At 41.7% G+C, this 19,093-nt stretch overlaps 1 protein-coding gene across 1 annotated transcript in view; it reads right to left on the bottom strand.

Annotated features, from left to right (window-relative positions):
• atp8a1 (ATPase phospholipid transporting 8A1) overlaps positions 1-19,093 on the bottom strand; it is a 128,486-nt gene that overhangs the window by 104,862 nt on the left and 4,531 nt on the right.

Below are 19,093 nucleotides of genomic sequence, written 5' to 3'. Positions count from 1 at the left end.
TAATATTTTGCATAGTTATACTGTTTACTAAGCCTGTAAAGTTTATACATGCGTTTCTTTACAGATGTACATACATCTGTAAAGAAAACTATACATTTACTATCTAGAACATCTAGAAAAATCTACTAGATGTAGCTCATCAGATGATGGGATCTGTGCCATGTTTACGAATGCCTCCGACAGAGCAATTTTTAACAGAAAGGCTGTAGTAGACACTGCTCAGAAAGAAACCATCCACTCCATAGTGCTGGACTGTACTGAGAATCTGCTGCATCTGTCAGCACTGAAAAAAAACACATTGAGCCAACTGTGCACTGTAGATACAGCAGATAAATACAAGGTTGAAAAACAGTGCCTGTTCATCTAGCCTGTTCAGTCAGCTTAGTGAAACTCTTAATGACATGATGGGCCACAGCCTTCATCCCTCTGCAGTCTAAACATTCATGATGTTCCTTCTGATTCAACATACAACCACAGACAGGGGAAGGTTTTTTTGCCCTTATAATTACTTACCTTTTCTGTCACTTTTCCTTTTTACACACTCAGCCTGGGATTTATCTGACTAATCAGACGTCCAGCAGTTAGATTGAATCTTTTCTGCAACTTGATCTGATGCAAACTGTTGATCAGTCTTGTGCCACTGAAAAATCATCTTCAACTTAAATCATCTTCAATCTTCAACTTAAAAATCATCTTCAACTGTGTGTATGCATTTGCACATCTATACACAGCATACCTAATTTCAGTACTGCTGGTAAATGCAAGCAAAGAGTTAATAATAATGAATAATAACAAGTCTAGCTTAAACTGCATTCTATTAAAACACTAGACCAAAACTGAAGCAAAAAGAAATATGTATTACAGTTACTCCAAGCAATTTGATATATGCTGCAATTTGTCAAACAAATCAATACACTAGCTTTCAACACTAGCTTTAATACTTTTAATTATTTATTGAAATGGGCTAGCACCAAGCTGACACTGCATTTCCCAGCATTTTTCTTTTAATCAAATAAGGGACTGAATTTAGAAGATAGCCATAGCATCATTTAGAATCATGCATTGATACTACAATGTACAAAAATAAAGATCTCAAATACTCAAATAACTTGCAAAAACCTTTTCAATGTAATGAGGTTACTAAAATAACCTTTTTTTAGTCCACAAGCTCTAGCAGAAATTCTCCCTGCCTCTCTAGACCCTTCAGCTCTAGGTTCCTGGAGAAACTCCTTTCTCTTGAAATGATCTTCCAAGCAGCTTAAGGGTTGCCCAGAAGAACTAAGATTCTGGCATCATGACAACCCCAGCATATATGCCTATCACAAACCTTTCAGTGCTTAAAAAGTAGTGTAAATCACACTGAAGCAGCTGATCTAAACGTCTTAACAGACGTTGGCAACATCTTTATTTGCCATGTGGTACAGGCCATTAGCCAGGCTCCTGGAGCTTACCTGTCGACATTGAGATGGTCTTGGCCAAACAAAGGTCAAAAAAACTAAATCCGACAGGACACAATTAATCCAGAACGCAGTACTGAGCAGCAGACTTCATTCAGATTTGCCTTAAAATAATGTAATTACGCCACCGGCAGCAGCACACGAGGAAGTAGTGACGTTACTAGCAGAAGCGCACTCGGAGGTATTACGAGAGAGAGAGAGACAGAGAGAGAGAGAGAGAGAGAGAGAGAGAGAGAAACAGATTCCCCTGCAGGCAACTCTCTCTCACTCTCTCTCCAGCTTACACACACTCACACACACTCACACACACTCACACACACTCACACACACTCACACACACACACTCACACACACTCACACACACTCACACACACTCACACACACTCACACACACTCACACACACTCACACACACTCACACAAGCACATCTCACACCAGCCCAAACACTGGCCCTGCCTGCACTCTAACTGGCTTTGACTAATAAAGAGCTAATTCTTCACTAAGAAAAGTCTCTCTGGTGGCAGTCGCACCTTGATAACAGGCCCGTCTGCTTTCCAGCCCAAGAATAGTTTCAGCTGTGATGCTACATCATTCCTGTGTGCACACCCTTAGTTATGAAGCATATGTTGGATATGAGACATGAGGCATTAAATACAAAGAGTGAGCATTTCAATACCTCAGCACTCAACACCTACTTATATGCTAGAATAGTCATTCTTCATGCTGATGCTCTGGAGAATTTCTAATCTACTACATTATATGGACAAAAGTATTGTGAAACCTGCTCATTTATTGTATATTTTCAAGATACTTCACTTTGCCAGACAATCGTAAAAACATTTACAATAAACCAAATGAAGCAAGACTTTCTGAGTGCCAGTTCTCCATGCTACAGTCCATTATTCACACAAAGCATGTAAAGACATGTCAGCATGCAACAACAGGCTCATGCACTTTTGACCTACTGTACACCAAACAACCTTACTGCATTAACACATTACAGCAACATCCTCCCTAAAGGAGAACTTGTCTGTTGCTTTCGGTCTTAATGAGGCAGCTGGCATAACTTCAAGTCGGCAGGGGCTATTTGTGAGCTTGACATTAAGACAATCAAGCTTATCTGCAGTCACTAATTCCAGGTTTTACAAGTTGGGCTTTGGCTCTCAGCCTGCAGGGGGCAACAGGCAGGAAAAAAGTTCCTCCCTGTTCAGCTCTGTTAATGAAATCTAGGTTTCAGTCATATTGAAATAATTATGTTAGATGCTTTTGAACATCTCTAACCACCTATCAAACGGTTGTTGTACTGCAATCCTGCATGTATCCGTGTACGTGTGTGTGTGTTTTCTCTATCCTTTCAGGCTGGGGGAGGACACAGCAGAGAAGCAGATACAGACACAGCTTGACCTCATCGAGAGCCAAACAAACAATGCTCGTACAGTGAAAGGGCTTTTGCATAAAGAAAACAGGCCTATTCATTATATCAGTCAGTAAATAATTGATCACACTTCTGATAAATAATGTAGAGACCTGCTCCCTAATTAGCAACGGATGCAGAAAGTCACTCTCACAGCTGCCGTTTCCAAACCGACCAGCATGGAGCAGAAACGCTCAGTGTTCAGAAAAACAGAAACACTGTGTGTTAACACTCAATGACTCCTCTATTGACCTAAATAAATCACCTCATACCATGATTCCTGCAGTTTGCCGCTCCTGCAGTTAGAGCTGTACAGGCTTTCGTCGCCACCCCCGCACACACACACAGGCATTAGAGAGCTGGAAGGTCTATATTATGAGCACATGACAGTGAGTGCAGTTTAACATTGAGGTCATGATGGAGGGGAATTAACCCTGATTTAATTGTCAGGCCGGCAGAGTGGAGAACAGAACATCAGTAGTGACTAAGCCGTTTGTTTACGAACAGTCAGAGAGGTGCCACATAGAACACATGTCCTCCAGCTGAGTCACTAAAGGCTAAAGCCACTCATTTCCCAGGCATCCATCCCCGGATACTACCACAAAAAAATTATCAAAACACGGGCAACACTGTAGGAGACTATTTAGCTGTATTAATATATCAAGCAAGAGCCTGTAAACCAATGCTTTAGCTTTCAGTTAATATGTCCCTTTCCTTTGGACCAGCTTCTGCATGGTGCAGAAGAGTTGAACAGATAAGAATATCATTACTAAAAAACAGGCAAGATATGTGGGAATACAATACATAAATATTGATATTTGCTGTAATTCTTTACTTGGTAACTTTCAGTATTACAGCAATCTGTAGAGGCTTAAATTTGTTTGTTTGCTGTTTTTTTACTTTATTTTAGTCCACATTGAGTCCAATCAGTGATTTTCAAATACCAACTCTTCATATCATCCCTGTCTGACAAAAAACTTATCTCCATTTTTGCCATTTTTACTTTTTAACATAATATGAATCTAGTTGTTCTTTATACAGAGCTGATGCTGGACCAACAGAAATGCTCCAAAATGACTTGGAATACAATTTGTCAACTGAAATTAAAGAAGTATTTTTCCCTTCTCCTTTGCTGTTTTGGAGATACAAGGTTTTTGTCCAGCAGCAACAATATAATTGAATACTATGAACCTGAGTTTCAAGAACAACAGGTAGGCTCATTAAACATGTAATTATGAAGTCATATTCATACGTCCTCTGAATGAGAAAATTTATATAGCATTTCTGTTCACCATACTTTCAGTTTCACTTTGTCTCACTACACTGTTAAAAGCACAAGATCCTTAAGTCTGGGGGAACTTCCTCATAGTTGGATCCAAATAAATCAGCCTAAAGATCCTCTAGGAACCTTAATTCAAAGTGTTATTTAATATTCCTCAATAGATAAATTGGTTCTTCAAATGTTCCAACAGAAATCTCCAAGAGCATTGAGGAATGTTTGAGTTTTCTGAGTAATCTTGAGGTTCTTCAAGAAACTACTCGTTTTTGTACAGTGATATTTCACAGGACACAAACAGTTGCATGGGAAGATTCATGTCATCAAAAGCACTTCCGTTCCCAACCACACATTCAGCCAATCAAATAAAAAAAAAAAAGTGGCTAGAATAGATAGACTATAATAGAAACACAAATCCACTATAAAACCACACAATGTGCATAGTCTGAATCCCTATACAAAGATCATTCAAAGGGTATAAAACATCATGTGGCTCACTGATGAGAATTCATCAGTCGTTAAGCCTACCTTTCAACCAGCCTGTTTACCACCCACCTACCATATCTGTTATGAATGCAGCTTATCTATTCTTAGCAGCAAAGTAATAAAACAGCACATGAAGATCTTCAAATCATACCAGAAGTGGCAAAATCCTGATCAGTATCCATAACAAAGATTTCGAGAAGTTTTGGTGACAGAAAGTAAGTTATGTCTTGTGTTCTAAAAAGGGACGAAACAAATCATTGGCATTGATCCGAAATCCTTTGCTTTAAGCCTCAGCCAGCCTCCAAACCTGAAACAAAAACCGGTCGATTAGGGGATCATTTGTGTATGGCGCCACATCAATGGCTCCAAAGACACTTAATGGGGCAGCACATTTTTCCTCTATAGAATCACGACTTATGGAATGCAGCAACGATTATGATTAATGGTTGAATAAAGTGATATCCAGGCTTGGAGGATATTGCGAGAGATGAGTGGGACTAAACAACCAATTTGCCAACATGCTAATGTTTTCAATTAAATTATACATCCTAGGAGTGTTACTGTTCACAGATACACAATAAACAGCATGAAATTAAAAACATGCTTTAAATTTGGCTATTTTAACAAACTACAAATCCCCATTGGGGTCTCTGAGGCTTGTCCAACCTCACACCTGTTACAAACCCACACTCGTGGGTGAAGCATCATACATGTATTATCTTAAGTGAATTGGTTAATTTCTTTATTAACTCATCCACTCCAGCACACCTCTCCAGCACGGTGCACTCACACATTTATCAGGCTGTCCCTACAAGCAGAAAATAAGAGCAGTGAGATCAGGGGAAAAAAAAAAGATAGACATGAATCATTAATCTAAGAGCGGTGATTCAGAATGTGCACAGTGACATGTACAGAGGGCAAGAGCCTGAGGGGAGAGGCAACCATCAGGCCTGAGAGCCTCCATTTAATTACACTTAAGGGATTATCAACTTTAAAACACACATACACACACATACACACACATACACATACACATACACATACATACACATACATACACATACATACACATACATACACACACAGTAATGTAAGGGCTCCATTCTAAAACAGGAGGGATTTTCCAGTTAAGAGTGAAAGTGGGAGCCCTCAGCAGGCCTAGTGTGCACGCTGGGGAATGAGAGCACAGCTTATCAGGCATATCTCCCTCACACACACACATACATACACACTTGGGAGCTGTACTAAATTACACAATGAAAAGGTTAATACATAGGTAATGAATACATACATTATACCCATCCAACCCATACCTGGCGTTAAGCATAGTGCCAATAGGTTCATGTGTATCTGCTCCAAAGTCTATTGTATTGGCAACACTTCTCTACAGGGACTAGGCAAGACGTATGTGTTCATCTGTGACAGCACCTTAAAGTAATTAAATGCATTCATTTGAAGGGGCGTCCACAAATATTTGGACATACAGTGTATGTAGCTTCACAGTGGTTACTATGTAATTAATCACAGTTTCTGGATAATGGGCCTAGAACTTCAGCAGTTAGGACAGTCTATAATTGCCTAAATGTCTCTGGACATGTAGCAACGCATCACATCTTGCGTCAATGAATTCTGTGAAAATGAATAAAATAAAATGGTTGTGGTTGGTGTGGCGCAACGGATAACACCACTACACTGCCACTGAGTTACCACACCGTGTGGGAGACTGGGGTTCGATTCCCGGTCTGGGTGACTATGCTGCGCTACATCAATAAGAGTCCTTGGGCAAGACTCCTAACACTACACTGACCCACCTCTGTAATACGAGTAGCCTGGAAGTCGCTCTGGATAAGAGCGTCAGCTAAATACCATAAATGTAAATGAATAAAACAGGAGTAACACTGGTAGCATTTTCTTGGCTCTAATTAAGAATGGGAAGAGAACAGCAGCTCACTGTGCTGCTGCCCAAAACAACCCATAATAGTTCCTGTATTCTAGTAAGAATGTCTCCCTGAGGCATTGTCCCTGTGGGATTAAGCAAGGCTGGGAGGAAACACCATTCTAAATTGTGAAAGACATTTGGCATGTGTTTCGGCCAAGCTAAAAAAATAAATAAATCAACAACAAAACGCACCGTCAGAAGTGGCCACAAGAGGAGGCCCAGGCAGGAAATGCCACATTTGCTCCCTTAGCCAATGCCCCCCTCCTCTCTGCCTTGGCTAAACCTGATATTGAGGAAATGAAGTGGAAGCTTGACACAGATCCACCCCTTAACGCCAACCGTCGGCCCCAACAACAAACTCACACACTCAAACACCAGCCCCTCCCCCCATCGGCCTCAATCTCTGCTTCCACGCCTCCTGACTCAAGTCACGCAAAAGCCACACTCTTGTCTAATAGGTGCACTGTTTGTACACTCATGCATACAATTTACTCAAAGCTCGTCCCCTGAAATCCCCCTTTCGTTCTCTATTTCTCACTCTCATTTTCTTTCTTTTACGCATGCCCACTCTTTTTCCCTCACTCTCTCACTCCCAGCGCTAAATATAGCACTACCCCCAGTAGTGTTATGATCATCATCTTGCGCCAGGCCACCATGCATTCCGTGCTCAGGCCATCCCAGCCCACTTATGCAATGGCCCACCCAGATGACTGGGGATGATGAGAGGCTTACAGGATTCCCTGAGGCTCAGGGCTCAGGGGAAGATTCCAATGCTCAGAGATAACGGAGGTATCTCAGCTCAAACCTGGCTTCTTTTCATCTGCCAACATGCTAGCACTCCTTAGAAGCTGTTAATGTGCCTTGACTGGCTGCTAGTCAGCAGGTCTACGGGTGTAAACTCACATAAACAAATGAACTGACCTAGCCGTGCTCTGTCCACAAATGCCTTGCTCTGCAGCAACTGTGATTACACAACAAAAAACACAAACGTCAGATCCATCCCAACAGTCCTTTCTCATGCATACATGACATTTATGTTTTAGTAATTTCTGACAAAATCCTAAGCTCTGAATGTTTAAATGGGACACAGCCAACAATTTGTAAAACTCACACAACCTCACAACAGTAGCTATAAAAGAATGTGTTAAACATGGTTGATTTTAGCAAGCATTAAATTGGCAATGGAGGGTATGCACGTGACCCCACAGGTGGCAAATAGACTGACTGAGTCTCAGCGTTAGCATTTAGGGTGAATGGTGCTAATGCAAGAATGGGAATGAGCTGGTGTGCGATTCACTGTACAGAATTCTACAAGAATTCAGAGCTATTCTTTTACTGCTTTTACATACAGCTAAAAGCTCAAAGAAATGCTGTAATTTGCCAGACCAGAATCCAGAATAGAACCCAGAATGTGTGGGAGCTCAATGTTTGGTGAAGTCAGGCTTTGAAAACAGGTGGGAAAACAAGCCCACCTGTTGTGAAGTTCAATTAAAAGGGAAAGCAAGCAAACCTGGATGAACTGGTCTACTAAATGTGTATTAAACCAGTTAACTCTTGTTTGATTTTGCTGCTGTAAAAACTGACTTTCCCCATGGGATAAATAAAGTGATCTATCTATCTATCTATCTATCTATCTATCTATCTATCTATCTATCTATCTATCTATCTAAAACCACTCCCATTCAGAACATTGTCAACTTTGTGCTCTCAGATGTGAGGCTTTATCCTCTAAACGCGCGCGATTCGAGCCCCAGTCAGCTGAACGTTCTTGGCTACCCATCAATGGTCCATGGACCGTGATGGGTAGCCAGGAACGTCCAGTTAACTGAGGCTCAAAGCACACACGTTCTCTGGTAATTTGGTTGGCTCAGTTGAGTCCAACTGCCTGTCGAGTCCAACTTGAGCAGATAATCGCGTGTTTCATTCTGGGTTTGGTGGTTTCCCTAATAAACGCAGCCGTGCTGCACAATGTTTTGCCACTCAGTCCGACTAAAGGGAGTGTGTTCCAACGAGAACTTGACGTCAATGCATTCCCTCTATAACAAAAAGGCTACAAGGACCCTCACAGCTCATATAAACAATTTATATTGGGTTTTGTAGATATTTGTAAAAGTGAATACTATTGCATTCTTTTTAATATCCAGTTTGGTGTTTGAGAAAGCTTTAAATAAGCATGTGCTGTAATGCCAGGGTGTAAATTAGGTCTAATAAGTGAGGAAGAAACTCGCTCTGTCTTTGTCGCCCCTTGGCCATCTGTGCATACAGTAGGCGGCAGGCTGGATGCTAATATAGGGCAGTAAGAGCAGATCTGCAGTAATTGGAAGGGTCTAGGCTGGGGTGGGGGGGTGCACAGTTCAGACCTCACCTGAACCTGAGCAGAGACAGCTGGCAAGCAGGATCATACAGCAGGGCCTGGAGGTCACGACAAGGGGAACAGTGGGAGCAAGCGCCCTTCTCTCCTCCTTGATACTTTAGTTTTGGTACATAGTAAATACCATAGACATCTGAGCAATTCTCAGAGTAGACAGTTCTGACAGTTTTAATAGGTTCCTCTATTTCTGACTTACTTAACTTACTTTTGTAAGTGTAAATTTGTGAAATGAATATATATATATATAGTATCTTAATTATAAATTAAACTACTTTGCATCACCATCACTGCATCAGCGTCTTTACAATTAAAGCAAAGTGAGATGCCTGAGTGGCTTTACCATTCAATCCCAGGCTCCCTGCCACATTAGGGAGCCGAACGTCCATAATTAATGGCTGCACAAGGAGTGGAGTGGAAGGGGATGTGATCTCTGGGAGAGGAGACTGTGATTGATTATGCGTCCCTGTACTACACACCCCGCTGAGAGCTAACTGGAAGACTGAGACAGCCAGATGAAGGGGAGGGCCATGACGACATCACACAAAGGACTCCAGAACCTTCAGAAAGCTCCAAACAGAATGCTCAGTTACATCAGGATCAATTAGTATTAGCAGAGCTCTCTTCTTCTTGTAAACCATGTCCTGCATGTATCTTGTAGTTTATGCATTTTTCCACTGAGGTCCACTCATGATATTGGCCATAATTATTTTTTGTCCATTTGTCAACATCCAGTACAATCAAACAGGCTGCTTTCGCTACTGTGCCTCCATGACTAAAACATCCAATATAACCGGTCTGATCACTACCATATAACTGTAAGATGAGTGGGCAAGTTGGACTGCTGTACGCTGAATGGGCAAATGCAAATGTTTTTTGGGACATCACATCAAAAAGCAAAGAATATGATGAGCCTTTTACAGCTTGTGACCTGTAGAGTGAATTCATGCAACTCGCACAGTCAGGCTAAGTGCCATACACCTGCACAATGCCATGCTAATGCATTCAGAGCAGGGCAATGGAAAGCATAATGCATTTGTTTACTGTCCAGACCTAATCTCCTCTAAGGGCAGAGTAATTGACAGGCAGAGACGATTATCTAAGCTCCTCTCCATAATATACATGATTTAATAGGATGACCGTCCAGTGGCTTGTCATTTAAACCTTTACTTGAACCCAAAGGACACTTTTCCATCCATCAAAGTAGCCCGCGCCTAAACTCCCCGAGAGGGGTTTTGAGTGGATTCCACTCTGCGTATATCCATTTCACGCGGCTGTCTGCGTCTCTTGAGGCCAGCCTCAGATAAAGGGCTCAGAGGTTGACACACATTTCCCAGCGTGAGCTGCTCTTAACGCCCCCCTCTTGCCCCGCCCCCACAGCCTCACTGTCGCTCACTGCTAATTTTATTAGCCACAGGCCAGTCATGCCTCAGCTAGCCACACACCAGAAAACAGAAACGAGTACCACAAAACCTCCACGCTCGCTAAATGAGCTTTTATCTTCCCTATTCTTTTCTCCCTCTTTCTCTTTATACGCCTCTCTTCACATATTCGGCTCTGTTCATACGGTCTCCCTACTGCTACAGTCTGCTGACATCCTGTACAGCCGGGCTGCCCTGAAACTTGCTGGAGGGGAAAAGAGGAAACGAGAGGAAACTCTGACACATGGCTCTCACAAAAACACAGAGACGAAGAAAGGAATATGGCTTTAAAGAGGGTTAAACCGTGCAAATTAAACAAATAAGCTGATGCAAGAAAATGTGAAAGATACTTAAAGAGAGAGAGATAGAGAGAAGAGATGCTGAAAAAGAGAAGGACAGAATGAAAGAGAAATGGGTGGTGGTTGACAAGAGAAAGGACAGAAAGAAAGGTGTGAGAGAGAGAGAGAGAGAGAGAGAGAGAGAGAGAGAGAGAGAGAGAGAGAGAAAATAAAGAGGGAAAGAAAGAAAATGAGACAGTGAAGTGTCACTAGAGGGAAAGCCTCTGGAGGCGGGCTCAGAGGTGGCGCTCAGTAGCGAGGCTGGACGCGGGCCAGATGTCAGGATTATTGCTTGTGTCAGCCAACAGACAGAACAATGGCACACAGGGCACAGAGTCCAGAGGGGTGCCCAGTGGAAGTGGAGAGGCCCATCCTGGTCTTGGCTGGCACACACACACACACACACACACACACACACACACTCTGAAGTACAGGCGTTTGCTGTTCTTTAGGTTCATTCTCCAAATACTCTACATACACTATATGTGCAAATGTTTATGGACACCTCTTGCATTCAGCTACTTTAATTTGCACCCATTGCTGACCCTGTAGTAAGTACTGCCATTCAATACTTTTGAGAGGAGTTGGAGAGTTAATCAAACATTCTGACCTCACAAACACTCTTGTTGCTGAATGCAATCAAATCTTCACAGCAATACTCCAAATTCTAGTAGAAAGTCTTCCCTGGACAGTAGAGACAGTTACTCCAATAAAAGCAGGATCAGCTCATTTATAATATCCTTGATTTTGAAAGAAACAATTGGGGAAAAAAGCAAACAAAACAAAACAAAACAAAACAAAAAAAAAAACGCTTGTTTCCTCAACGACACCCAAAAGCAGTGAAGGTTTGATGTGCTTTGGGAATTTAAGTGATTGTCTCACCCATAAATGGGAGGTCTTACAAATATCATCACAATTCCCAAATTTACTGCTATATTTGCCACATGACACCCAAGGCTAATCAGAATAACCCAGCAGGAACACTGTTGGCCAATGTTGGCCACGCCTGATTAACACAAAGCCCATAAAAGATGGTACAGTTTCTTTGCCATTAAACTTCATATGTTATCTTTGCCTGCAGATATAACACCCTCCTGCCACTTATGACCGTCAACGTTGGGGCGGAGTTAAGAGATTACAGTCCGGCAGTGTGTAGATGGCAGGAAGATTAAATGTTGTAGTGCAGAATGACAGAGACAACACAGCTCTTACTAAGACACTGCCTGCCATGCATGACTCCATCTGACACCCTGATCACTCAGTGAGTAAAAAAAGATATCACAGCAGGTCAGTCAGCTGACAGGAGGAGAGAGAGGGATCAGAGCAAACAAATAACAGTCATGCACGACTCTACCTTTAAACATGCTGCACTGCCATTTACAGAAGACAACACATAGCATTATACCCTGCCTTTGGAGAAACTCAAGTGCAGTGCATCCATGAGTAAACAAGCAGTCTTATGAATTGTACGGCTTTTTGTCTGGATGAAGTGAAATGAAGGGTATTTACATTTACACAGGCTAAACTAAGGCAGTCCTCTTTAATGTAACTGATCATTTAGTCCTTTACCACCCAGTGAAGTCCTTTACCAGCCAGTTATTAGTAATTATTGATTTCTATATTTTCCTAATTTGTCAATTCTAATTTGTCATATCCATATTTCAGTTAAAAGGGATACTGATATGGGACCTCTGGCCCAGAGCCAATTGTTCAATATTCTTTGTGTACATATCTGCTGATGCAGATGCTAATACTTTAACATTTCTTTCTATTAGGCTACCAGTGCCTAAGCACTCTGCTCTTCCAGAGTGCAAAACATCCCCTTAAACATAATTAAACATCAGTACCGACACCAGTACGGACTGGTGGAGAGTTATAAAGAATAATGTGGTTCATTTCAGGGGACCACAAGTACTTGGACAGATCTGTCTCTATATCTTTAGCAGTAGTAGATTCTTTGTAGTCTAGATTTTATACAGTTTGAAACCAAAGACAACATTGCATGCTGTTCATGTTCAATTCCTGTTTGTTTCAGGGTTAAAGCAAGATGTTAAGAAAGAGGCAGAGAGAGGCAGGAAAAACAAAACAGCCCATTTCTCGGACACTGGGGGTTTCAGGTGTTATTGACCAGGCTCCATAGAACAGCAGGGGTTTTTAAAATCACTGCTTTCTATCATACACACATTTCTGTAGATTTTCAGCTCCCCAGAAAACAAGGCTGCTATCTCACAAATATGCCCACAGCACCAGCTGCATTTAATGGTCCTTCTAATACAAGCCCACAATGCCCACCATTACGGTCATCTGATAGCAGGGCCATGTGGAACAGCAGGCTGGTAATACAATACCTTTTTAAATGTCACGCAAGCCCACCGCAGCAGCCTGAGATTGAAGGCGTAATCAGGAGACCTGGGGTAGAAGCTCAGGGGCTCAGCACAGACTGAAAGCACTGAGCCAAAGCGGATGAAAACGGGCCGAGAGGGCTCAAGAGCGTGTCGATAGTGCAGCACAAAAAAGAGGCATGCGGTCCCCACAGAGCCGCTGGCTGACCAACCATTCAATTAGAGCAGTAGGTTAAAGCACAGCTGCAGGGCTCAAGCCATCAATCTCTAAATGCACAGCCAAGAGGAAATGAACATGCAAAAAAAAAAAAAAAAAAAAAAAAAATCTGACCTTCATGTGATTTCAATTTTAAAAAAATCACACTTAGTAGTTGGGATGTCCCATTCAGGTTTTATTGCCCCCTGATCTAATCAGAGTACTTCAATGCTGATATTCAGACAATACTGATACGATCTTTGTTACTTATATTACACAGCTCCAAAACTAAGATGTGCTGTCAATTAACACTAGTAAACACCATTAAAATCACTGACTTTTGTCTTTTTTGCAGTTTATATAACGAGACATCCTAAACTATTTATTTTGTTTGGCAGAAATGTTTTAAAATGACTGTTTACATCTTTATGGTGTTTAATATCTTATAATCCAGTCTGACTGACCTGCCTGACCATGATGCTCCCCATTTCCTTTAAAACGCACCACTCAATTCTACACAATGTTACTGTGCACCACTTAAGGTGGAATGCAGAATTGTAATTAGAAGCCAACTTTAACTTTTTTATTTTTACTTTATTTTTTTAAGTGCGTTGACATTACCATTTAGCAGCCAAAAGTTATTTTTGGTTTTGCTTACAGAAAAGGTCACAAATGAACATTATACTTTTTGAATGTTAAGAGTGAACTTTATGGCTGACTTCTAGAAGTAAGCAGTAAAACATGGCATGTTGACAAGCAACAGTGAAGACAGGTTATGGCCGTTAATTGGGCAGTCAGGTCAAATGTGGCCATCACTACTCATGCTGATGCTAAAACACATCAAACGACGAACAATAAGAAGCAATTGAGTGTGGATTTAATTTTTTAAGGGGGTTTGGGAAGAAGCTTTATAGGCAGTGTTGACTTCAAAACCTCATGAAAGTGGGGTATTTCCAGGCATGGTGTTTATAGGGATGGGCGACATGATGATATTTAAATGTTATCACGATAACTTAAAGGGGAATGGTGGTGCAGCAGATAGTGTGTGCTCCAGGGGCCTGGGGTGGGTTTTCTCCAGGTCCTTCAGTTTCCTCTCACCTTCCGAAAACTTGTGGTGGGTGAACTGGTTGTACTAAATTTCTCCCTAAATGTGAAGACATAACTGAATTGATGTGTGTGGTACACTGTGATGGACTGGCACAATATCGAGGGAGTATTCCTGCCTTGCACACAATGATTCCAAAACCCTGATGAGGAAAGAGATGGATGGATGATATAAGGAGTAAGTTGGACTGCATGTGGTGTTAAGACCAACACCACTGAGTTTAAAACATGCACGTAGAATCCTGAACACACAAAAAAGTATGTAAAATGTTTTGTCTGTTAACATGCTGGTCAAAGAGAGGGAGGTGTGCTTGACCCTCCTAGGGAGACATAAGACTAATCTGGTTTGAAGAATTCTGCCAAGTGTGTGTATGTGTGTTTGTTTTCACACGTGTATTACGAGCTTTCAGTGTCTGACCCTCTGCCTTTTCCTTCTAAGATTAACCAAGCTTCATTTGGATCATTCATTTATGTTGTATTAATATTTCAACATGCACAAGACTAATCTGTATTCATGATGCAAGCCCATGGAAACATTTTACTGTAAGAATGTACCAAAGATGTTCAAGAGCTGATGTTCACTGGCTCTGTAAGAACCTCCTGGAGTAAAAAGCCCCCCCTACCTCAGCCTACACCAAGAAAAGCCTGGTGGTACTGTGAGATTTGTGTCTGTGCTTCGCTGAAACATCCTGGGATGCAGAAAAGCTCTGCTACAGGGGGAGGTGGTAGCCTGGATCTGGGGAGGATGGGCTGTCAGATGAAAGAAAAGAGAGGGATTACGAAAGCGATCTGGGGGGCTGCAGCTGTCATGTTTCATGAATGATGGAGCAGATCACATGTAGCACGTGTCTGATCTCTTCAAAAATGAGCCAAGGAAGACTGGCATACATATACTCACACAAACACACATTCACTAAATAATCCCCCATTCAATCTTTTCCTCTGGATTCATCTCTTTTAATCTCAGATCTCAGATAAACCAGCTGACAGACAAATAAATAAATAAATAAATAAATACTGTCTTTATTGTACTGTAAGCAATATCTAAAATGAACCTGTACTTTGATACAGGTCCTATATAAGTGTAATTAAAGCCACCAGCTCTCCAACAGTACCACAACAGTCCACTTTCACAGTGCTGCTCTGGACAAATGACAGCATTTCTACCAAAGTAGGAAACAATTGTTTGTCAGAGATTAGGCTAATATTTAGTTAAAGAAGTATACAAGAAACATAGCACAACTCTGGGTGGGGTGTAGTCCAGCAAGCATGACGGCTCACAGATAAGGACGGTAGTATGGAGAACTTCAGCGTCATTTCCAGTTAAACTCTGTCTCAGAGCACGAGTCTGAAATGACACTGCTCAGACGAATAAATTAATCAAGAAATAAAACTAACTAAATCAAATTGTACAACGAATATAACCAAGTCCTACAGAATTAATTTCAATTAGCGTTTTATTACTTACTGAGAACTGCTCTTTCTATAAATTCTCAAACTGTTTTGGATAAACCAGTCTACTGTGGTTCATCTCATCAAACCAAAGAAAGCAAACACCGGCTTTCTGAGTCAAACGAGTATTTAGCTGTGAACCAAAGGTGTGAGCAAACAAATGCCTCAAGTCCTTGTGAAACCTGGCACACCTCAAAACCACACACACACATACTCTATTGAAGAGACCAGAAGAATTTGTGTAAGACCCACAAATATTGTAAGCATTTGGTTTATACAAATAATGAAAAAGGTAAGACAGCACCTCTACAGCTAACATGAATATCCCCAAAAATAGGAAAAACAAGGTTTTACACACAGACCACCAGCCATAATCCATAATCTACATAGATTCAGATTCAAATGAAGCACAATTTGCAATGCAGCCTACAAAATAAAAAAATATTTAGATTGAAGTCATTGACAGAAATGGAGGCAACACAGGACACCAGAACTAACAGTAGTGCAGACTAGCAGCCAAACAGCCCCAACCTCAGTGCTGCAGCTGCTCTGCAGTTATTCTGCAGCTGCATTAGACATACTTGGGTAAGAAAGAGAAAGAGAAAGAGAGCAAGCGCTCAGCTCTACGTTATCATAATGAATCACTACAGATTCAACAAGAAGATAATTTCTGATAGATTATTTAAACTCAAATATATGAATACATGGGTTTATTCAATAACTGTGAATAAAGAGTGGCAGTCGGTGTGTTTGGTGTATGATGTAGCAGTGCAACACTCTGGGTTGGTCAGAGTGTTACGCAGGCATCAACATGTACTAAAGGCCAAAAAACATTTTCAGACCATTCCATTAGTCCAGCCGTTTGAACTCTGCAGGGTTACAGAGCTTACATCTACTCTACACTGTTCCTTTCCTTCTCTACACTTTTAACACTGTAAAGGATGGAGCTGTAGTTGTGAGGAGCATTGCAATGTATTGCGTCAACTGTTTTGATATGTGGCCTATTTTGATATGAATACAGTGGCACAGAAATGTGAAAGAGCAAAGCCAAATAGATCGCACTGATTATGAAGCCTCAAAACGTCAAAAGCCTCACAAAAAAACTTTGGAGCCTTAGCTGAACTTGGCTGAAAGAGGTTAGAGTATTTTGTTCATTCGACACCCGTACTCATTGGAACTACCACAAACATGACTGAACACCACAGAGACTGTTGCCACAACAGAGCTCAGGACACCTTACTGGGCAGTGCAAATTGTTCACAAGCTCATTTTGGAGGTGGAAGTATGTATGCTCCAGTAGATTGTATTTTAAAGATTATTTAAAGGTTCTTTTAAAGGTTATTTTTGATTCTGTTTTGTTATTTTTATCCCTGAGCCCACCATAAACACTGTTTTGGACCCTTAAGACATTTATGCACCCCCTGTTATAATTCTATATCTATATATGTGTTATATAAAGCATAAATGTGGCATAAATGACAAACACTGAGTGTGTATGTTGGTGTGTAGGAGAGAAGGAAAAAGAATGAGAGAGCTGGAAGAAATGCTGTTCTGTCAGTGGTGGGAAGGCTGAGAGGGTTCCGGAGGGGGCAGACGATGTGCACTCGGCTGCGGCCCAGGGATTTAACGCCACTCAGCTTTTGTGCTGCAATCGCATCAGCTAGACACAGCGCTAACAGCCACATCTTCCAACAGGGAGCAACCTGTTGGGCTGGACACACACACACACACACACACAGACAGACAGACAGAGCGCACAGAGCACAGCTTATTCCCACATTAAAGCAAGGGTTGAGGAGGTCGGAGCATACCAACCCACCTACAGTGACCATCTCTGAATAAAGGCCCCTTCCACAGCGCTTAATGTGATAATACAAGAAATGTCTGGCATTTAAACTTGGGCAACAACACAGAGGCTGCTTGAACCAGGAGACCAGTGTGCTATCTCTGATCTACAGCTGAACATCTTAACTTCAGCATGAAAAAGACTCATCTTCAGAACACCATCAAATCCTGTACTGTGTTCTGTGCTATAAAGACCAAAGTTGGAAGGAGGGCAGTTTGCGGGAAGAGTCTTGTTGTTACAAACAATGTTATGATTCTGCTTGAAAAACAGTGCTTTTAGGAAACTCTGTAAACTGAAGGTTTGCTCTAGCATCTCTTTCTGACTTTAATTTCTCTTTTAATAAAATTACATAATGTGCCATCAGTTGCCAGAGTCTGAGAGGACACAATTGGTCATGCTCTCTCCATGTGGGTAGATGGTCACAGTCAGAGGACAAATTCAACAAAGATTGTAACTGGCCCATCCATGATTTACTCATGTACTGTGTGGCACTGTTAAGAGGTGGATAAGCTTTACAGAAAATTGGCAAACACCACATTTAAGCTAATGAGTTAGAACAACACACAATCTAGGGTTACAAGAAGACCAGGAACAAGCATCTTATGTGATGTTTTCCCACCAATTCAGTTACATCATTTAAGTCACATAACGTTTGAAATCACATAGTTTAGGATCACTGTGGAAGTGTTAAAGTTCCTGAAAGGCTCCAGCTAAATGAAATACAGCATGCATATTAATGTGAAAGAACAGAGTTTGAGCGTGTACTAGTTTACTGTTTACCAGCTAGCGCGTGTAAATCATGGCAAACCTGCTAACACCTGCTAATAACCATTTGCAAGCAGATCTCTGTGTTAGGTCAGTTCGGGCACATTGTCCGTATGGACCGTGGTTTGATGTAAATGTTTGCCAAGGTGTGACTACTGTACAAACCACAAGACAAAGGCAAACAGCAGCAAGTGTAGCTTCATCTCTCTGGCTTCAGGCTGGATCGGCATGTCAGAAAGTACAGCCACAGTGACAGCAGCACGCTCTCGTCAGTGTTTGCATCTGCCGAGCCTTCATTTACCTCTGTACGTTTTCCATTTGCTTTCCGTATCTAACCTGAGCCGAGAAGACGGGAAGACTCTTACACAGTCTTACACGGCTCATCAGCTCCCAGGCAGTGACAAACAAACTCTTCACTCTTGAACATTCACGGATATCATGTCTCCTGCTGATCTCTCAGCGAAAAAAGGGAGGGAGAGAATGAGGGGGGGGGGGGAAAGCAGACAGTCACGACTGCAGTTCAGATCCAGGCCGAGCTGGACCATAAAACGCCTGCTCTTGATGTTATTTTGTGAAAGCGTTTGGGCGGCTCATAAAAACCCAATCTCCCTGCGGTCCCTGCCAGCCCAGCCTTCATGTCATCATCGCCCTCAGTGTGGGCAACTCATCAGATCCCAACCTCTGATCTC

The sequence above is a fragment of the Salminus brasiliensis genome, chromosome 19 (assembly GCF_030463535.1).
Source record: "Salminus brasiliensis chromosome 19, fSalBra1.hap2, whole genome shotgun sequence".
NCBI classification, from domain to species: domain Eukaryota; kingdom Metazoa; phylum Chordata; class Actinopteri; order Characiformes; family Bryconidae; genus Salminus; species Salminus brasiliensis.
This window is presented reverse-complemented; position numbering and strand designations above follow the sequence as displayed.